The sequence below is a fragment of the Parasteatoda tepidariorum genome, chromosome 4 (genome assembly GCF_982258835.1).
Source record: "Parasteatoda tepidariorum strain Cologne lab strain chromosome 4, Ptep-v5.0, whole genome shotgun sequence".
Classification (NCBI taxonomy): Eukaryota; Metazoa; Arthropoda; class Arachnida; order Araneae; family Theridiidae; genus Parasteatoda; species Parasteatoda tepidariorum.
This window is the reverse complement of record NC_141758.1, coordinates 27,649,747-27,673,564: the sequence shown is the minus strand read 5'-3', so window position 1 is coordinate 27,673,564 and position 23,818 is coordinate 27,649,747. Positions and strand designations below refer to the sequence as shown.

Below are 23,818 nucleotides of genomic sequence, written 5' to 3'. Positions count from 1 at the left end.
CTTGAAGTTCATCTTAGGACATGTAGTAGCTTTAACGTTAAAATGAGAAAAGTCAGTTTTTTGTTAGATGGTATTTTATTGCGTTTTGTATTAAAATAATATGCACATTTTGCAATGGTGAAAACAAAGCTGACTAAATCATTCAAATAGCTTTGTATATATATACATAAATCCTACATACATCTTATATTTCCAGGAATATATTTTACAATATGTGTATAATTACATTTGAAGATTGAAATAAAATTCTTTGCTGTGTTCATTTATTTTAAAAAAATAGCTGATTAAAATTTTTATTCAAAAAATTAAAACTTTTAAAAATGATTTCCTTTTCTTTTCTTTCTTTTTTTTCCAATATCAGGAGTTCTTTAACATAAATACGTTATCTAGTCTTTAATAAAATGAAAGAGCTTCCTATCTAATAGAAGAAATGCATACCAAAGATTTAAATTCTTAAAAAATAATAAAAAATAAAGCAAATTTTTGTTTCAGGCTATATATTTCCTTCCATGGTATTATATATGTAATATATTTATGTTAAATAAATGACAAAATTTTAATAGTTTTTCGTGCAGGGAGAGGTGCGCCATTAAAAAAAAGTTTTAGCTGTTTCATTCTACTACAAACAAAATTTCAAAGACTAATAATCTTGACATAACAAAAAATCATGACATACTTAAAGCACTTTACCATGAATCTGTACATTAATAAATTGAAGAAAAAAAAACGGTTATTTAAATTTGTAATTATAAAATCATAAAAGTTTAAGACAATAATGAAACAGTCCTTTTCATATGAATCAGTTAAAACTGAGAAGGCAATACCATAGGCAATATTAAGGTTACCTTAAAATTAAGACAAATAAACTTAAATAATCGAAAAAAATTATCCATTTCTCTACATCTCTTATTAGAAAATTTTAAGACAATTTAAAAGTGTTCTACACATAATAATGACTTAGACTAAAAATTAATAAGTACATTTAAGTTGGATGATAATTTTTGCTAAAATAAAAGTAGGTTTGTATTCATTTAATTTAAATTACGAAACGAATTAGTCACTTCGAATAAGCAGAAAAGCTAATAAATTTAACACGAAGTAATGTTAATATAATATTTAAATAAAATGTGTCCAAAATGAAAGGAGAAATCCATCACATACTTTTAGCCTAAATAAACCATGCCCCCAAGCACCAATAAGGGATAGGATATTAAATTCTAAATCTTGTTTTAGGTCTTCGTCGCATATCAATATTCGGAAGGGAAATAAGATTTAAATATTCAAAATATCCCTCACTCATGATTGCAGGCCTTCCTCCAAGGCGTTCGTGTCACTCACGACCATAGGTCAGACTCCTTTGGCAAAGGTCAACAGTTTAAAAAAAAATAAAAAATAGGTGTTGCCTAATTCAAAGATTTCCGGTCTGAAACCTTCCGTGCGCCGATACACGATTTTAACCCCTGAAATGAATTTCAATTTTCCACCCATACAATAATTCAAAAGACAGGCCCTGTTGAGAAAATTATTCATGAAAATATGTTTTAAACTCTAATAATCTGAAGAGGATGTCTATACACGGAGAAAAAAGTATGGTCAAAACTAGCAGAATATAGTAAAATTTACCATGTTTCTGGCTATTTTGGAACAACAAAACGCTTGGTAATTTTTACCGAAGCGTTTTAGTTTTGAGTCTGGTCTAATATTAACAGTTAAATATGGCTTTTATAATACGTGATAAAATTTGGTAAATGTGGTATAATTTGGTAATTTTATCATGCACCTTAGAGCATGGCTTAGAAACGGTTTATTTGGTTAAATTTACTTTTCGGTTTTGATTTTTTTACTGAGTGATTGAGGATTCTGAAAACCATAATTTCCGGTAAACCATTACAACCTGAAAGGAAAATTTACCGAAATAATGGTTTAAATATCTTATGTTTGGTTATATCAACCAGAACTTTTCCCTTTTTTTTTACTAGAAATGTCATTACCATACAGTATGGTAATTTTACCACAACTGTTTTCTCCGTAGAGGACAGGGCCAATTTTTTTTACACTTCAATTGCATTATGATTGAAACCTCATAATTTTTCAAGAGACTGGTTTTGTTCTGAATATTTTTCTTGCAAATAGCTTTTAAATAACATAAACTTTTGATGATTACTTTAGAGCACGGTTGTGAGCTAGTTGTGATTAAATTAAAGAACATTACTAATAATACTTAATAAAACTTAGTAAAATATTAAGAATAATTTTAAATCAAGATTATTTTCAATTACACTGTTAGAACTTTCTCGGAAAAAATAGCTAAATAACAATTTATTTGTTATTTTACAAGTTTAAACAGTCAACTAACCATGAGTAAATTGGTTATCAAACTTTTAACTTTGTGAAAAACCGTTTAGTAACTGCTTTCACCTAATACGGTTAAACAACCAGAATTTTATCGCACCAACTAGAACCACCTAATGAAGCTACTTAGTTTCTTGCAACAGCGTACATATTATAGCCGTAAGGGCTAATCGGTCAGTCTCGTGACCGACAGAACTGAGGTTCGAGCCCCAGCTTCGACACCAGGATATTTCCCATATTCCTTTCAAGACATGAAGATTTTCCAGTGTCCAGCACTTTTCAATTTGTGTCCCGTTCTCTCCAACGCTTATTACCTAATGAAAATGCTTAGCTGATATATCGTGGTAAATTTCTTTTTTACGGTTTTGGAGCCCCACCCTAGCTGTAAATAGTTTAAAAAAACGTATAGTTTTGTATTTATAGTTTTATAACTCTAGTTGAAAACGGTTTTAAAACCGTAAAAAAATGTTCCTCACCGTTAAAAACATTTTCCTCACCGTAACAAATTTTTTTCTTTTCTTGTTCAAGATAAGAAATGATCTTTACCGTAAACTTCACGGTTATTCGGATAGACAGACTGCCACCGGTCATTTTAACATAATTTTAGAATGAAAAATCTAACAGTGTATGACAATAATTATTGTATTGTTTCAACAGAAAAAATCCTGTTGTGATTATTATTATTTTATATACAAAACATGACCCAAAAGAAATTATTATTAAAAACAATCAAATATTATTTGTATGTAGAAGGCTTGCAAACAACATATGTTTCGTAAGATATGATTTTTCGGGAAAAAAATGATCTTAAAACCTCATTTCGCACCATGAAGCTTATCAATGATAATTTATGGTCTCTCAATCTTTGTGGTTTCTCAAGGCTCAACCCGAGGCGACTATTTCACACTTAATGAAGAACCTCCTCAGAATTTCAAATAACATAAATGTATCTATCATAATTAATTATAGTGGATAAAATTATTACAAAACAAATGCAATTTTTGTTTTTTGTTTTTTCATCCTTTTTTGGCTTTCAATTGATACTTACCACGCAAATTGTGAGTAGCCATTTACTATGTAAATTTAGTAAATAAAAATTAATGGAAGTAAATGCAATGATTTTATGTTGCATTATTTTCAATTTTTTTATGATTTCACAAGATGGCAACCGATGATTTTTCATAATTTTCATGATTTTAGAAGTAGAAATTAGTAAATTTTGACTATAACGCTTCGATTCTTATGATTGTAGGAGTGGACATTAGAAAAGCTAGGTAATTTTTCTTTTAAGTTATGAATATTTTTATGATTTTAGTAGGTAACATTAGATTGAAATTCTAGTTATTATTGTTAATCTATGGCTTTTGTGATTTTTAAAAAACTGACATTAAAATCGTTTATTCATTGCTCGAAATATTTGATGATTTTTTTCACTTTAACTCTCATGAATTTCATAATTTTACAAATAAGTTTTAACGAAAATAATTATTTCAAATATATGTTTTCTATAATTAAAATAATTAAATTCATTTTTCTAAATAGTTTTCATATAAGCCTTGCAATACTTTTCGATGTGATATTAAAAAATGTTAAAACATTAAATGCTTATTATTATGTCTTATATAGAAGCTATATACAATAATTACGTTAAATCCTTATATAAAAGATAGTAGAGTACTATAAGTTTCACAAGAATCAACCATAAGGGACTATTTGACACTTAATGTAAACGTACCATCTCAGAATTACAAATAACTTAAATGTAATTATCGTTATAAGTTATAATAAATATCATTGATCTGTATTGTTTTTATTTTGTTTTATTTTGCCACAAGTATATTTGTTCATTGTTCTTGTATTGTTTTTATATTATTTTATTTCGTTATACGTACATTTGTTTTTATCTTCCTGACATTCTGTTGATACTTTTTATTACTGTTAATACTTTTTAAATTGTTACTTTTGTAACCTTTTAATTGTAACCCTTAAATTAACCTTAAATTAATATAACCTTTAACTAATTGTAACCATTGCTTTAATTGTAACATTTAACTAAAATTTATAAAATAAAAATTTGTGGAAGTAAGAAACAGTGAATTGTTTCACGAATATTATTTACACTTTTTTGCCTGATGTTTTGCTTGTTTACATGAAAATAGTTTTCTTTATTTCAAGCTCAAGATTACAAGTGGAAACAATTAAAACGTATTATAGTTATTGCACTTAAATTTCTCTGTTTATTTATATATAAATATAGAGAAAACATGGAAAATATTAATGATTAATGAAAAGAGAAGAAGAAAAATTATTAATATAAAATATTACTGCAGTAAGAGCTCGCCATAAAAGAAAACACCTCCACTTACGCTCTTAGCTCCATTTGTGCTTCAGTTTTCATATTTTGTAATCTGGCAATCTTATTACGGAAATATTTTAAATCATTCTTGAAAGTTTCCCGTTCATGTAAGTTCATTTGAATTTACCACTCGCTTTATAGATTTCGACTTGTGTTTTGTTCTATTTTTTCTTTATATTCTATTTTATACGCGATATTTATCACTTAATGTGTTCTATTTTGTTAATGCTATTCAGAAGATCCTAGAAATTCAAAAGTTGTAATAGAATTAATTTTATTATGTTTAATAAATTCTAAAATCGGTTCATTATTAGTGATAATCGAAGAAAAACCTTCTTTAATAATATTGTCAGTAATTTTATTTAAGTAGTTAAAAGAAAATGGTGCCAGGTTTAGTTAGGTAAGTATTAGACCCACAAGTGATTGTTCTAAATTTTATAGGAATTTTTTAAAATTTAGGACTGATAATTAAGTAAAGAAATTGTATATTACTAATTTTAATTTTTAATCTCTTATATAGAGCTAACATTTTTTTAATGATAATATTATTATTTAAACTACTAAGCTTAACATTTTTACTATTTTTTAACTCCGTATTTAAAAGCTTAACATAGAATTTTTTACAGAAGATTGCATAATTATTGTTAGCTTTGCCTATGGAGGTACTTATAAAATTGTTTGTATTTGCTTAATTGATCGAACAATTTTAGAAAAACTCTGGTGAAAATCTGTTATTTAAATTTTCCTTATAATTTAAAACAGAGTTTTTAAAGTAATAATAAACAGCCCATTTCCATTCTGTTAACATACATAACGATAAAGATAATCTATTTGATATCTTTAAACAAATACTATGGAGATCATTAAGAAAGTATTTCAGAATTTTATTAATGTGTATATGGTAAATGGGCTTAAATTTTGTGCCTTTTATCATTATAATTCCTAAGTTCTAAGTTTTCTATAATATTTAAATTACCGTTAATAATATGTTTATGATGTTTATCAACAAAATCAAAATTTTTTTCCTCGTCACAGTGACATTCATAATTGGATATTATTAATCATCCCTAAATTTTTGCTAACATCATTATAATTAAATATAATTCTAAAAAGATATTTATTACATTTAAAGCTTTTAATTATGTTAAAATCTTTTAATGGTAATTTTTTTTTTAAATTTTCAAAATTATTATTAAATATAATCTTATCAAAAGTACTGTTTTGAAAGTTAATAACGAATTATAAACTATCTAAATTTTTCTTTTTATTTGAGGAAATTTTGCTCGTTTTAGCTTTTGCACTATCGAAACAAAGAGTTTTAAAGAGTAAATTAATAAAAGAAAAGTTAATGATAAGATCTTGAAGCTTATATACATCATTATTAAGGGGGAAAACAAAATCTTTCATTGGTTTAATATTATAATGTTTATTAAAATCTATTTCCTTTTTAGAAATAAAATTTACATTTAATTTGTCACTATTAAGAGAGTTTTTATTACTTCCTGATTTTTTCTATTATGTTTTTTTTTTCATTTTAATAATTTTTCATCTTTTCTTTTCATTATTCTGTAATTTTTTCCATGTCTTCTCTGTATTTTTAACTTATTTTATGAGTTCTATATATTTGCAACTTATGAGCAGTAAATAAAACTTGTAAACTTGTTTCTCTTTTTTCTTTTTATAATCTTTGTATTCATTTATTGTGCTATATATTTACCTATTTATTTACCTCAAGCTAATTACTACACGGTTTTAATATTTATAAACTTAAAACTTGACAATTAACAATAGCGTATACACATCAGATAAGAGGTGCGCCTGTTTAAAAATTAAGAAAGATTTAAATTTCTTTGCAGTTTTTTGCAAACAATTTGATTTATTCAAAATAATTATATATCAAACCAAATGATTCTAAAATGCTTGAAAATGCATTAAAGCTGTCAAATAAAAGAATTAGATAATCATAAACTCAAATCATAATCATTAACTTATGAAAGTTTTTAAACCATGTCGAAGATTTGTTAACAATTTAATTAAAAAAAGATTAAAAAGTGGTGCTTTAGAAAAAACACATTGTATTAACTTTGTATTTCAAGCCGTTACTAATGATAATTTACCTAAAAAATAATTAGCAAAAAAGGGGTTATGCGAAACCTAAATAATGCTTTGATATTCAAATTATTTAATTGAAGTCTTTAAAAACTTTTGCTTCATTAAGAATTTCAATAAGTTGAAAATCAGACAACCTTGAATGAGACAACTGTGAAAAATAATAAATTATTTATGTCGATGAGGTTTGGTAATAAGTTTTTAGTTGTTGAAATGGAATTAAATAACCGCAATTCAAATCTAATTTTCTACATAGAATATGTAGTAATGAAGGCACTTCAATTTAAAAATTATACATCTTTTATTTTATTGAATATATTTATCTGACAGTATAAATTAACTTTATCGTTACAAAATGTATTGCTTTAAATTCACAATGGTATAACAATGATGATCACAAAGGCATAATAATGATAATTTACATGAAAATTTCGCATCTGTTTCGCTGAAACTTATTCTTGATACCGAATTCTGATCATTAATAACCATCGACCATTTATAACCAAAACAGCCATTTATAACCATATCATCGGACCATTTATAACCAAATAGCCAACCCAATGTCGGGTTTACGACTACTAATGTTCAGCTCCATAGCCTTGTAATTTTGAACTCCATTCAGAAGACAAAGAACTCCTGGATCAAGTAATGGGAGGAATTTGCCTTCGTGGAGAACTTTTCGATGGAACTAACCAGCATTTGCGTTGCATGGAATCTGCATGCGAGTTGCATGTAAGTATCCCACTGCTTGCCTGACGACAAGGGGACTCTAACCTATGATCCGCCTACCACTAAGGATATTTTACGATATCACTAGCAGTTATTACTGTTATTATTACTTTATAACCGTCGTTGAACAGCCAACCTAATTTTGGGTTTACGACTACTAATGTGCAACTCCGTAGCCTGGTAATTTTGATCCAAATCCAGAAGACAAGTGAACTCCTAGATCAAGAACTGGGAGAAATTAGTCTTTGTGGAGGATTTTTTGGTGAAAATAACCTGCATTTGCGTGACATGGAAAAGAAAACCACGAAAACCTCCCAAGATTAGATTGACGGCAAGGGGACTCTAACCCATGATCCGTTTACCACTGAGGGTATCTTAAGTCAGCACTGTGGTCGATGCGAGCCTGGTGCGGAATTCGTCAGTTATCACTAGGATTCGAACCCGGTTCACCTCATTGGAAGGCGAACACTTCACCACGGCTCTAAGTCCTGAACTTTAGTTGTAAGAAGTTCGTTTAGGTAATATCTAAGTGACAAAAAGAATGCGTAAGGAAGTTGATGAAATAAAATCACTCCCCGCATAAAATTATTCATATTTATTTTCGCAAATACATCAAAGAATAGTTATTATATAATAAAAAGTTAGCTAAAAAAGTTAGTGCTTTGTTAGTTTACGTAATTTAGTTCTGGATAAAAACGTCAATTCTTTACAAAAAATTGACGATTTCAGGAAGTTAAATTAGATATATGTATAATAAAACTTTTTCAAAAGTTTTATTTTTTAAGTCGCTTTGACACAAACATAAAGGTAAATATAAATAAAATACATACATGCAATTTGTTCTTGAATTAGAATAAATAATGCTAATAGTTTGTCAAAATGCTTTATGCTAATTATATCTAACACAAATAAAATTATGATTAGTTTTAAATATAATAATTACTATTTAAAAATATAATAATTTCTATTTAAACATTTTAAGTTAAAACTTAAGCTCATTTAAAGATTTTACTACTATAAGGGTGCTTTATTACTAAATGCATTAACTTTAAGGTAATGGTAGAATATGATTAGAAGTTTTTAATGGAACATTCGATCCTAAAAGACGAACAACTTTCTACTCGATCTTTTTAATAACTTTAAGCGACTGAACCAGATATCAGATGATGTTAATTAAGCACGATTTACATGATATTTATAAAAGATGATTTACTGGGAAATTATCAAATATAGATGCAGGTGTTTATTTAAAAGTTATATTTATCGGTAACGGGATACTTCACACTTATAATTTTGTAATAAAAACGAATTCCTCTCTAACTATTTCATGATGTAAATAAACCCCTAACAAATAATTTTATCGCAAAAACGAACCCTTCATAAAATATTTTTATCTTAAAAACAGTTCTTTTACGATATTTTTTTTTCTTTTAAAGAGGTTTTTTCTTAAAATAATTCCTTTAAAGATTCGACCTTTTTCTTTTTAAAGCAACCGAAACCGAGAAAAAAAAAACAGGATAGTTGCAGAAAGAGGATCCTACCAGAATAAGGCTACGCTTGTTTTAAATACGGAAAATAAAGATAAATTTTTTTTTTTAAATTTTTAAAATCAGGACCCTTTATAAAATTACAAAAAGACTGTACAACGCACTTGCGGTTTCGTTCAAACCAAATTCATAACAGTATTCTTTTTATTAAAAAAAATTAAGAAACTTATGAGTGGATTTTACACTATTTTACCAAAACGCAACGTTTCGTAAAATGTCTAGATCAGTGTTTCCTAAACTTATGACTTTTGAGTACCTTTTCTAAATTTTTTGTAACTCTGTGTAGCACTAATAAAAAAATTAACGTATTTTTTACTATAAAAAAATGTCCAAAAATTAAAAATCACAACTGGCTGTTGACACCACTAATTATTAACTGTTAAGTCTGCAAAAAATAGCCAATAGAAAAATACGCAATTGTAAATTTTCATAATATTTTGAAATTTTCGTTTGTTGCAAGATATTTCACATACGAACGCGTACCCCCGCTAAACTGTTCTCGTACCACTGGGGGTAAGCGTACCACACTTTGGGAAACACTGATCTAGATCAACCACTGATCTTATGCTTCAACTTTCAAAGTTTAAAATATCAGAATAACGTCTCGTTAATTAAATCCTTAAACAAATTAAGAAAGACAAGTCTTTTTTAAAAAATTCGTCCTTTCAATTATGTGATAATCTGTACATCAGAGTAAAAAGGATTATTAAGAAATTAAGAAAAAATTTTGAGTTAAAATTACGTGAACTTCATCTTTCGTTTATGTCAACTAGCAGCTATCAAAAGGTACTTCAACAAGTATCAAGTTAATATGTATTATATAGTAGTGAATTGGTATTTAATATTTATAGTGGTAGTTACGCCACAAAATAACTCTCTCCTTTTGTTTATTGTTCTGCATAAAACCTTTTTTAACATTAAACCTGAAGCAAAAATTTTGTTTCGCTTTCCAAAATTCAACGTTTAAACAAGCAGCTGATATCCTACATTATTTAAAGACCTAAATTTATTTTTGGAGAAATTTAGAATGCATAAACTTCTTTTTCATAGTTATTTTTCAATAAATACTTCATCATACACTGTAAAAAATTCCTGATTAAATTACGGTAAAAGCACTTTGCATGCATCTTACCAGAATATGCTACAAAACAAAAAAATAAGACATACTTTAATTTTCACAATAAACATTACCGTAAAATTACTGAATAACTATAATTAAATAAGTATTACTGCAAAAATTACGAAATAAAATTTTACTGTAAAAATGGATTTAACGGATGATATTCCACCCTAAGTGTCGGTACTTACCGTAATTTGATTATACCGTAATTATCAAGAAAATACCGTAATAATTATACCGTAATTTGATCAAGAATTTTTTACAGGACACAAAAATTGGAATATGCAAATTTCGGACATCGAAAAAAATACTTTTTGCTCACCAACTCTATACGGTATTTTCAATGTTTGGGTAGAAATTTTCAACCAATTGTTTTAGGTTTCATTTTCATTCTTTATTTTGGAAAAAAATATTGGCGCAGGCTGGCAATGTAGAGCGCTAAAGACAAGTTGATAACAAATTTCGCGACTGAATTTTTTATGATGAATTCGTAAACGAATTTAAAATCAATCTACCTAATACCTGAAAAATTTAAATTATATGAGATGGAAATTTTAAATTTTGATGAGTTCATTTAAAATTTTCAAATAAAGATTTTTGAAGTAGGATTGTAGAAATATTACAAAGAAATAACTAAAATTTAAAAAAAAAATGCTTTTAGGAGAACAATTGTTTTTAGAGCAATACATCATTCCAATGTTAAATCATTTATGATGATTTATGTGAAAGCTTTCAAAAATTATTAACGATTATAAACATTAAAGAAAAATAAATCTCTGGTGTCAAGTTGCTTTCAGTTTATTAATTTCTAGTTTCAACGACATTTCGCACTGAATTGAAAAATTATGAAAATTTTCCTAAGAAATTGTGAATTTCAGTATAATGGATATCAATAGTATTTATTTATTATTTCAAACATATAAAGAATTTTTCCAAAGAAATTAGGAACACCGGCTATCAATACTGTTTATTTATTAATTATTGTTATTATTATCTAAATATTATTATTATTATTATAATTATCTAACGATATTTTCCTGAAAAACTATGAACTTCGGTATACTGTATATCAATATTATTTATTTATTTTTTCGAGCATCTAAAGAAATTTTGAGAGATTAGGAGCTTAATTGATGTACTGGACATTAATACTATTTATTTATTATTCCAAACTTCTATCGATAACCAAAAATAAACAATAACAAAACAAAAAAAAGCTGGATAAATAACAAACTAATATTTTATATATTTCATATATCAATAACATTGATTCAAAATACTCTGATTTTGAAAAGTATCATGATATTGATATAAAAAAAAAGATAAAAAAAATTTTTTTAACACCAAAAAGATCTAACACAACAAAGCACGAGATAGGTTGTTTACAACTTATTTTCTTTAAATTATATATTTAAAGCTTAAGATTTACTTTAGAATTTCTTTAAATTGCAGTTTTATTTATTATTTAGATTCATTGAAAATTACCATGAAATCCGTTGGCTAATATGAATGATTGGAAAAGGCTTTTTTTTAATCCTGAAATCGTTGACTAATTATAAAAGGTAAAAACATATTGAAAGCAAAAACTAATTTAAATTTTTAACCAGATATAAATTGGAGTTTATATAAAAAAATAACAAAAATTCACTACATATTTATGTAACCGGTTAAGAAAAAATTATATATATGTTACGGTAAATAGTTAATTAATTCGCCAACTATAAAATTACTACTCTATATTGAAGCTTTCGGTTACATAAAAATTAAGAGAATGATTTATTTGAAATAGTTGTTATTAAAATTGTTAAAACAAAAAATATTTGTTCAAAAAAAATTCATAATCCTTGAAACAGTTAATCGCTGCACCACATAAGGAAGTGAATATCATATAAACTATAAGTCAAAAAGTTTAAAATAAAAAAATAACCAAAAAATAATTAAATTTTATATTAAAATCAAATAAATTCTTTCAGTTGTTGAATAAAATTTTTTAAATTTTTTACAGCATTCCGTCAATAAAATAATTCAATCAGTACAAAGGAATTTCTCGATAAATCCTTTATAAAAAATATACTTGTCTGCTTAAAATTTACAATTTTGCTAAAAATATATTTGATTATTGTGATAGAACACATAAACACTAAGTACTGACACACATAGAACACATAGACACTAAGCATTTATGATGGAACACTTTTACTAATATTATAGTTAAAAATTCTAAAATAAATTTTAAAAAATTTAAATTTATAAAAATTAATAATTTTAATTTGAAATTTGATAAATTTACTTTAATTTATACTAAAACGTAATTATTAAAAAAAATTCTAGTTATCCAACAACTACAAAACTCCTTCAGAACTGAGGAATATCTGAATGATTTGTTAAGCAATCCAAAGGATTCTCATGATATGATTCTCATATGATATTCATCATGATTCTCATAATGAATAACGTGTATTACAACTTGATTAAAAGCTTCATTCACTTCAAAAATATACGAACTCCCATGCTTCAAGCTTTAAAAATAGGAGTCCATTTTCAAGACTTGCCAGACGGGAATCAATCTTAATCATAAGCAAAGATACAATCTTAATTGTAAGATCAACGGTCATAATCGTTATTTGCAAGCGTTTTACACATATTACATTTATTTAACATATGTTATAGTAAAAAATCAATAACAAATAAATGAAGATTACAAATTTAAATTTAATAAAAATTATTAAATTTTAAATTTAATAAAAATTACTTATATCCTTATAAAAATACTTATTACTCTCAAAAAAAAATTTCTGGTAAAGCATCAGCTGAAATATTCCAACCGGTCAAAAGAATTTATTGATAATTCTTTAAGAAAATGTTCCTTTTGATTGCAAACATTTACTATTTTGTTAAGAATTGTTAGCCATGATAGAACACATATTTAGTATTGCAACAACAAAATATGCTATCAAAAATATCGAAAAAATTGTAGTTTAAACTATGATGGTTTTAAATTGTAACTAAATGCTCTTTAAAAACTAAAAAAAAAAGTAATAGTTTATAAAATCGAAATTATAAAAATCCACCTGAACTGAAGAGTTAACATTATATCCTTAAAAAAAAACGCACCTACCTTAATGTTTCTACGTTCACAGGTGCGCGGAGTTTAACAGGTGTGCCGAAAATATTTTCCCCTATCGCTCCGACGTCATAATCGCTATTGCACGCGTTTTACACACACTACACTGTTCTTCCAATGGATAAAACACTACAAATCACACTTCCTCTCGATTCGCTCTCTCATCTAAACTGTGCTCACAAAAGTCGACAAAACTTGGACTCTTCGCCCTTTTCCCGCTTGCTCCTGTTGGCGATCCTTTGGCGCACTTTGTTTGGCAGATTAATTCTGAAGAAGAATCTCGTTTGGAATTTTTTTTTAAAAAAACTTCTTTTTTTTCTTCTGTTTATACCATTTCGAAATATTCCACGAAAAAAAAAAAAGAATTTGAGCTTAGTGAGAAGCCGCTGAGATTTAAGGGGACTCGAGTAATATCTCAATTGCTGATAACTTTATTTTCTTTTTTTTTTCTAGATTGTAGATCAAAATATTTGGAATTGGAATGATTTAACTCTTTTTTTTTCCATGTTTCTTTAATTTACTATTTTTTTTATTTATTGTTAATAAATAAAAAAAAAACGTGACGCGTTCAAATAACTCACTGCTTCTCCAAAAACATATAAAGAAAAAAGTAATTTCGATGTAATTTCCGATGGCTTATCATTTTTCTTTATATTTTGAATCTAATGAATCAATTTATATCGATGATTCCAATAAAATAAATCTGCTAACACCTCACAAATTTTTTTTTGAAAGGAATGAATCTTATTGGCTATGAATTCTATCTCTAATTCTATTAATCGCATCAATTCAAAACATTGGATTTTAATAATTCAAAACATTTTAAGTTCAAATTCCAATAAACCATGGAATAATGGATTCCAATAAACTGATTCACAGCTATCTATCAATAAAATAATTTCATTCAAATGAATCAACCCTTATTGATTGTTCTAATCAAATAAATCAACTTCAAAGGTTGATTTCCATAAAATGAGTATGATCGGCGATTCGGTACATAAAATCGAATCGGCTCAATTATATGTATCCTTCTATTAATCGGATCAACAAATTCAAATCCTTTCAAATTCAAAACTAGTATTTAATAGATTTTATGAAATTGAGAGCAAATGCCTTTCTTAATAAAGATTTCATTTTGCATTTCCGACTTTTTTTCAGAAAATGCACAACTATGATTTCTAGGAGTAAATAAAATAATTAAATATTTACCCTAATAATTAAAAAATATTAATTAATTAATTTAACAAAAGAGAAAATCGAAGTTCAAAAACTTGCTGTAAGCATTGTTTAGACCTAATATTTATCTAAAATTCATATGGTATTGTTTAATTTATTTTTAATGAATCTTTCAACTAGCATTGTCATGATTGTGTTAGAATAAGCCGGCTTATTTATAAAACTCTAATAAATACTTACTCTATGCCTTGTAATGGTCTTTAAATTTAAAAAATACAAAATTAAAAATTGCATTTTTTGAGACAAAATATGCAAAATTCACTTTAACAGTGAATCCTTATACTTTTTTATGAATTTATGCTATTTTTTATTTGTTATTTTACTGTTATTTTTTATATACGTCTTATTAATGTTAGTTCTGGTGATAAAGAAAGTGAAAGACAATTCACATGACGGAGATACATTTTAAAAGTATTTGTTAAAGTATTTCATTAAATTTTATTCGATAAAATTTAATGAAATTATTCAGACAATAGCAGGAAAGTTAAGGTTTTTATTTTGACATAACTCATTAAAATAAACCATAAAAAAAAGTTTAATAAAAAATATAAAATGTAAATAATTAAAAATAAATAAAATTGCGATAATAATAATGTTTTATTTAATATATTAAAATAGCAAAAATTAAATGAAATAGAATTTTTTTTTATTTTTGAACTAATAATGTTTTTTTCTTTTAAACCTTAAAGAAAAATTTTTGATTCTTTTGACAAACAACTAAAAATAACGAGTGAAGATCAAAGCTCTCATCTTTACAGTGAAAGATCCTCTCTACAGGATGGCCCCTAGTTAAGAAGGATGATCCCTTTCTTCTTCAGGGAGATTTGGATCACAGGGAGATGAGGATTATTTGGAGGGAGAAATGCCTCCCCGTGTGTTGCAGAAAAGCTGGGAATATGACTAGGTGTCATCAGAGTCCTTATTGCTTTTTAGAATGGGGATTTTCACCGTGTGTTCCGCTGGCTAATGGTGGTCCGTCCATAATATTTTAGTGCCCTGATGAACTACTTAAAACAATTTAAAACAAAATATTGCAAAAAATTATTAAGCGCGTAGAACAGGATTGGTCGACCTTTCTGAATAAAAATAATGCCTGTGTCTGGAGAAAAAAAAAGATTATAGGTTACTAAGTTTTCCAACTTACAAAAAAATGTAAATACCATAAAAAATACTATTTGTATTGAATTTCCTATTTATTTATTTATATTTTATTTATTTATCTACTTTTATTTTTTATTTTATCTTATTTTTTATTTTATTTTATTTTTTTGTAATTCTGGGCAACATCTGTTTTAAAGTAACTGATAACAATTAAGTAACTCAACTAAAATGGTCCGGACAAATGATCAACTAAAATGGTCAACTAAAATGGTCCGAAAACAAAACTACAAACTTGATTTTAAGGGGTAGGGCATAAACCAATAACAAGATACTGCTAAACAAGACACTGTTTCATTTTTTTTTTATACAGAATATTTACATATACATGTTTACACTGTGATGACTGTATACATTAATCTTTTGCAGAATTTTTTTAGAAAAACAATCAACTGAAAACTTTTAATTTTTTAAAACGTTTCATCAAAAATCTGTCATAACTCAAAAAGTATTCCTGTTAACGCTGAAACATTATCGCAGCAAACAACTGATATAATCTCAAATACCGTCAAAAACTTCAAAGCGATGTCATAAGTAGTTTTTTAAAAAAACTGCATCGAAAAAGGTCAGTTTTAGCATTATTGATATATGCCCTACCAACTCCCCTTAATGGGAATAAAAAATTTTAATTGTTCAGTCAGTTTGGTTATGCATGAAATAGATCTAAGCACAAAATAATCATTAAATAGCTTGTTTTTAATTAAGGTGGCTTTTAAATTTTGAGGTTAATTTTCCAAGTTATCAATATTAAGATTAATACTCGAGTATGATAATATAATTAAATATTTGAAATGTGTTAGTTAATATCGAATGTTTTCTTTATTTTATTATGTTCACAAATATATAGTGACCTTTGTTCACTGACATATAGCGATCCAAACCTACAACAATGACTTGCGGATTTTGCTAAGTTCCTAACGGCGACATTACTTTTTTTTCTTTTTTTTTTAAATTTATGAAGTTTTCTCGTGTATTATTGAAATAAAATTATATTTAAATCCAAATTAATTTCAAACAGTGATTATAGCGAGATTTTCTCAGTTTGGTTACATTTTCATTTTTCTTTGGCAACTCTCTGCCTATTTACTTTCACAAACCATAAACTGGTTTTACAGACATCACTGTTGGAAATTTCTTGGTGAAATTGGTTAAATAGCAATTTATGTAATTGTAGTTTTACCATATTCAACAAAAATAATCAAATAACCGCAAAAAGATGGTATTCAAACTGTTAAGTGTGAGGTAAAATGTTTATTGATTGCATCTTTTATTTAATACTGTTTAACAATTAAAATTATATCCATGTAACCTTCTGAAGCATTTTTGTTTCATGCAGCTTGGTACATATTGTAGCTGAGAGGGCTAATCGGTCTCATGACTGTTAGAATACTAAACTATTATTCACTCATAAATGAAACAACACTCACAGAACTCCAATGCCCGTAGTTCTATGGCTTAGAAACTATGCCTAGTTGTAAATGGTTACAAAACTGTATAGTTTTGTATATCACGGTGTTTGAACCGTACCAGAGTAAACGGTTGATATACAGTAAAAGGTAAATTTTTTTTATTAACTATGCAATTTATGGTTAATTGGGTGGACATACTGTTGCTGGTTATTTTACTGCAATTTAGGAAATGAAAATTCAAATAGTGCTCTGTTTCATAACTGAGAAATTCTTTTGTGTTCAATCATTTTATTCTATCAATCACTTGAATACGAAAATATAAAAAACTTACATTTTGTTCTGATACTGTTGAAACTTGGAGAAGCAATGACAATAGGATATGTCAATCCATATATTTTAACGAAAGGAAAAAAACACTAATACAATCGTTGAAAAAAAGATGTTTTTAAGATAATTAATGAAAGGGAGTTGACCAAACACAAATGAACGAAAGCAAATTTTTAGTTGGGTTTAAAATTTTTCCAAATATTGATTATAAATTTTCATCACATGAATTGAGTTAATATTTCAAAATTTTGATGTTATAAAATACATTTTCCTTAACCATGCCACAAGAAATGCTCTATGCTTGTCAAAAACATTTATGAGAAAAAAGTTGAAAATATGTACTTAGTATGAAATACTAAGTAAATATTTCTGCTATGCATTTCATAAGTAGTAATGGTTTTAAGTAAATAATTCTGCTATGTATTTCATAAGTAGTAAAGTTACTAAATAAATAAATATTTATTTTTTGTTACCAACCATTTTAGCTTTAAAACAGTACCGCTCTTGACTTTATTTCAAAGTAGCACTATTTATTTTACTTATATATCTTGGTATACAAAACTATCTTCTTTTTTTTGTTTAAAATTAATCCTAATTACACTGAGAAGAAAGTATGGTTTCAAGCTACCAACATATGGCAAAATTTTATATTCTACATAAAATCATTGCGTTAATTGTATGTTATAATTATTATAATTTCTTTGTTAGCTAAATTTATACTTTTACCACACGCAAATACAATTCGGGCAAATTCGGGGCTAAAAATCTTCTAATATTTAGTAAAGATTTTTTTAAATATTTTTTTTTAAATCAATGTTAATAATTTTTCTAAAATCATTAAAACTGTATAATTAAAATTCAACCTCATTAATTCTAAGCTTTGAATTATCCAGTATAATATAGTTATCATTCGCACATCCAGTTTCGGGATAATCCAAGGTAACAAACAAATCAAACGCGCTTCAGTAGAAAGTGCCATAAATTGATCCTTCTATTCTCTATTTAAACTTCTATTATCATATTTTGAAACCTGGCGAACTTGTTACGAAAATACTTTAAATCATATTTGAAAGATGCCGATAAGTGTAAATACATTTAAATTCGCTACTCACTTTATATATTACATTTTGTATTTTATTCTGTATTTTTCTTGCATTTTATTTTCTATTTTTTGGTCGATGCGTTTTATTTTCTATTTTTTGATCGATGTCTTTTATTTTGTATTTTTTACTTCGTATGTTCCATTTTCGTTTAAATTTTTCAGTGAGTTTCACACTAAAATTATTAATTATTAATATATTTTGATTTGGCTATATTAATACTATATTAGAAAGCACTTTTTGCGGATATAATCGTATGCGCTGATGACGAAATCATATATTTTACTGCTGATGGCGAAATTATAAATTTTACTTGTCAGCTATAAAACTCATTACATTGAATTTTAATGTTTGTTTACAGTTGATTAATAGTGGCTCAAATGCATCAATTTTAGGCGGTACTGTGGGCCATTAATCAGATGTAGCAATATTTTACAATCTGAAGTGCAGCAAAATGGTGAAGAGTAATTTTTTTAAAAATTTATCTTTGCTTAATAAATATTTATACTTAGTAAATATTTGTTGTCAATAAAACTTATAATATTGAACTCCAATTTTTGTTCAGTTGCTTAATAGTGGTTCAAATTTATCAATTTTAATAGGTGCAATCGCTTTTTAATCAGTTGTAGCAATATCTCACAATCTGAAGTGCAACAAACTGCGCAAAGTAACTTAGTAAATATTTATTAAATATTTATACTTGATAAATTTTTGTCGGCTATAAAACTCATAATATTGAATTGTAATGTTTGCTCAGTTGTTTAATAGTGAATAGTGGCTCAAATGTATCAACTTTAATCGGTACTGCGGGTTTTTAATCAGTTGTAGCAATATTCCACAATTTGAAGTGTAGCAAAATGATGCAAATAATTTTCTTTTTAAAATATCTTTACTTAATAATTATTTGATAAATATTTGTTAAGTAAATTTTTAATCAGTTGTAGCAATATTCCACAACCTAAAGTGCAACAAGACGCAACAATTTTTTAAATAAATATCTTTACTAATTAAATATTTGATTCCGATTTTTTCGTTTTTAAAATATTTGATAAGTTAAATATTTTCTGATATATGAGAAGAAAATAAAGAAAGCTTTATTGTGGTTCAAATCGAATTTAATTTCATTTTCCAAAATGTAAATAACAACATTATTTATGCTTATCATTTCTAATTCAATAACCTGTATTGATAATAAAACTGATAAATTGAATTTAACTTCTCGAAATTTTATAAAATTAAATTTTTTTAGAAACATTCTTGAAACGAAAATACAGTGAGTATATAGAATAGTTCATATTACCTCAGCAAAATAAACTCAAAAATTTTATTTATAGTTTATGCAGACAAAACCGCCGAAAAGTTTTTGTTGAATTTCAAATTTCAATCAATGACAACTGCGCGATTTTCTTATTTTAGTTAAACTTTTATTTTCCTCAAGGTAAACTCCTGGGTGTGTTTATTTACTTTTATAAACATATTATTGGTTTAATATATACTTCTGAATTGATATTTGAAAAGTTCCTCTGGGTTCAATCAGATTATTCCAACCGCTATACTAATAAGAAAATTTAAAAGAGAAACGCCTTAATCATCTTCTGCCTTTAAAATGTGCAGTCTGTTTATTTATTTAAAGTTTTTCTATTCTATATCAGTGCATTATTTGTTACGGTAGCATTTAGATAATATTCCCTTGCAGTTGTTCTAGTTATATCAAGTTGATATAGTTTGTTTTGAGACTTATAGATTAATAAACAAATTTGCATTTAAAATTTTTCGGAAATAAACTGTATATATTTTTACTACTACGTTCACCAACAAAATATGATCAGATAAAGCCAACTGCCATAAAATCGAAGCATATGAACGCTAACCACCTTTAAGGAAAATAAATATTTTTTTCCCTAATATTATAGAAAGCATTTGATTGATATTTGTGATAGCAAAAATGTTGTCCGAAGGTTTTTTACTCGTCTTATATTTAGTTCTTTTTCTTCTATTGAATTTCTGAATTTTTGTTCTTTCCCCTTTATGAAATTTAAAATAATATATTTTCAGTTTATGAGTTCAGTTAAAAAAGATTTAAAATATTTTATTATATCTCACAGCATTGTGTTCTGAATATGTATTGAGTACCTTATTGGCGTTATATTAAAAGAAAAGAGGTCGCTAACCCACCAAATTATGCAATAATTACACCATATTTTATGCCTTATTATGTTATTTATTAACTTATTTTCCAGTACTGAAAATGCAATGTTAATATTTGCTTTCCCAAAATATTCAAAAGCACTGAACATTCCCTCTTACTATGAATTCATTTTAAAATAAATAAAAAATATTACTTAATATTCCACTAACCTCTGAAGGCAGAATGTTTGTAAAATAATTTTCACGTACTTTAAATTTTAACAAGAACAAAAAAATTATCACGTAGTCATGGGCAAAAATCCTTCCAAAGTGTAATTATAAATTGCTATTTTTTAAAAAAATAATGCAGATTACAATATGTTTATAAAATAAACTTTCATACTGCAAAAATTTTCTCGTCTCTGAACATCAAAATGGTGGCAACTACTTAACAACAAAGTGGTGTTCCACTACACAATAACCCAATAATTCCAGTGTGGTGTAACACCACACTAAAATTTTCATATAACCTAGATACTAGAATATTCATATAGCCTAGATACTAGAATATTCATATAACCTAGATACTAGAATATTCATATAACCTAGATACTAGAATATTCATATAACCTAGATACTAGAATATTCATATAACCTAGATACTAGAATATTTATATAACCTAGATTCTAGAATATTCATATAACCTAGATTCTAGAATATTCATATAACCTAGATACTAGAATATTCATATAACCCAGATACTAGAATATTCATATAACCCAGATACTAGAATATAAACCAGATACTAAACATATAAACTAGAATATTCTTTTACACTTCTTGGTGCAAAGTGGCAGCAACTAATCACCATATTTGTTATTATGCACCGTGTTTTTATAATTACAGTAATATATGATACACGGAACTAACTTACGGAACACCTTTCCACTGAACCCTAAGGTTCCGCAGAACACCTTTCGGGAACAGCTGGGTAAATCCATGTAAGCGACAAAAAATTCAAAATCGAGATTTTTATTTATTTCAGTTTTGCCATATTAGCAATATATTGCAAGGAAAAAAAAATTTTTCTTTCAGCAATTATTATTTTTTTTTAATATCTGTATTCTGAAATTCTATTTTAGTTTTGCAAAGTATAAGAAAATAGTTGTCAAGTCACTTCACTCGAAATCTATCTTAGGACGTTTTTTTTCTTTTTCTTCTCTATAAATTGCACGGCGATAAATACTCTAAGAAATATAAATTATATTGAACAATTTAATTTACGAAATAAATAAATTTCGTTTTTGTTTTTATTGAGTTTCCATTAAACGTTCAATATAGTACCGAATTTCTCCTATTTCCAATTGGCGCAGAACTTGGCGAGTAATTCTTTTGACGTCACTTGATTGAAATCAAGTGGTCGCCAGGGTGGTTTTTCTGAGCGGAGGAGGGGATGGGTTGGGTGAGTTGTATATCTGTAGATGAAGGGAATGAAATAAATAAATATAAAAAAAAGGAAATAAAGAGAGTAAAGAAGATGAAAATCATAAAGATAAGGAAAAAAAACGGGGGCGCGCGGGAGATGCGGCGAATGTTTTATAAGGGCTGATACGGGACCAGAAAATTGTGTAGGCGATATCACTCAACTGTTGATATGAAGCCTATGTCACACCCTTATAACTAAAAAGAGACCATGATACCAGCTGCGCAAAGGGATTTCTTTTTACTGTTTATAAATCGTGGTTGGATTTATGAAATAAAAAAGATATGTGCTGGTCTAAGGTTCGTTTGTTACAGTGGGAAAAAAAGAGCTAGTCCCTTTCTTGCGAAAATTCACGTTCGCTTTTAACAACCCTAGTGACAGATATCTTTACACAGTTGCACAATTTTTCGAACTCAGGATGTTTGGTTGGTCGTCAACCCCTGTAGCTCCTAGAAAATTTCATTTCCACTTTTTGAATAACACAACAGGTGCAGCAATAAGGATTGTACTATACTTTCTGTGAGTATTTTTTTTTTATTGGCGAATAAAAGAACAACGAGTTTTGTTTCGCATGAACGAAAATTCTCTTACTTTTTCTAGAATGTTCTATCGTCTTCATTTTGTTTCAGACGAGAACCCGAATGGAACCCTTGGGTGTTACTTGAAGCCCACACACGGAGTTTCGTAGAAATACTTCCCAAAGTGTTGAAGTTCTTTTACGAAAACAAATGGAGGAGGCTGAACTTTAAATAAATGTCAGCAGTAGCGAATTTACTTAATTCATAGTTAAATTATATTTTTCTCCAATTAAATTAAAATATTAGATTATCCCACCTTCACTTACAAACTATATTAAACATTAAGAGATCTTTATTATGTCACCACGATTTATGCAAAATAATAAAAAAATAAAGATTGTTGAAATATGACTGTGGAACTCGTTAAAATTTTCACTGCTATTGTGAGAGTCGTTTGGCGTTTGAGCCTTACTCTCTTTAAAAAATATTGAAAACTCGCCGTTTTATTCTTTATTCATAAGTTATTTTAGCCTGCAAAAAATCGTTTGGTTGTCCTTCCTAAACCATTTCAACCGAAATCCATTGAATCTTTCCCATTTTTATTTCCCAAAAAGAAATTGCAGATATGAATAACCAACATTATTAATTTAATTTTTGACTGCACTAATTGTTTTCATAAATTATTCTAACTTCATTTATAAAAGAGACTTAAAAGATATTTTTCCATCACCACGATTCGCGGAAATAATATAAAAATTAGACTGTGAAACTCGCTAAACTTTTCATAATTGTTAGGAAATCGTTTGGCGCTTGAGCCTCACTTTCTTTCGAGAAAGGAAGAAAAACCGAATTCCGAAATCGTTTTCACCTCCGAAAAATCGTTTGGTTTTCTATCCCCAAATCATTTCAGGTATTCTACAATGAATCCTTCCCACCTTTATTTCTTAAAAGTCAAGCCGAATATACGGGGGGGGGGGGACATTATTAATACTTTTTTTATGCAAGTAAGAAAATTGTATTTTGAAACGTTATGAAACGTTTGTACGTTGGTGATAACAGGCATTTTTTCATATCAGTTAACAAATTTATTGACCCAAAACATCCTTGAGGCCCTTAATTTTA

General features: G+C 27.0%; 1 protein-coding gene across 1 annotated transcript in view; it reads right to left on the bottom strand.

The window, feature by feature from the left end:
• The window catches only part of LOC107443229 (uncharacterized), a 117,384-nt gene extending 103,778 nt beyond the window's left edge, over positions 1-13,606 (bottom strand). Inside the window, exon 1 of the mRNA XM_043048580.3 lies at positions 13,332-13,606. The gene's annotated coding sequence lies outside the window, so the exon portion shown is untranslated. The remainder of the gene's footprint in view (positions 1-13,331) is intronic.
• Positions 13,607-23,818: the final 10,212 nt, after the last annotated feature.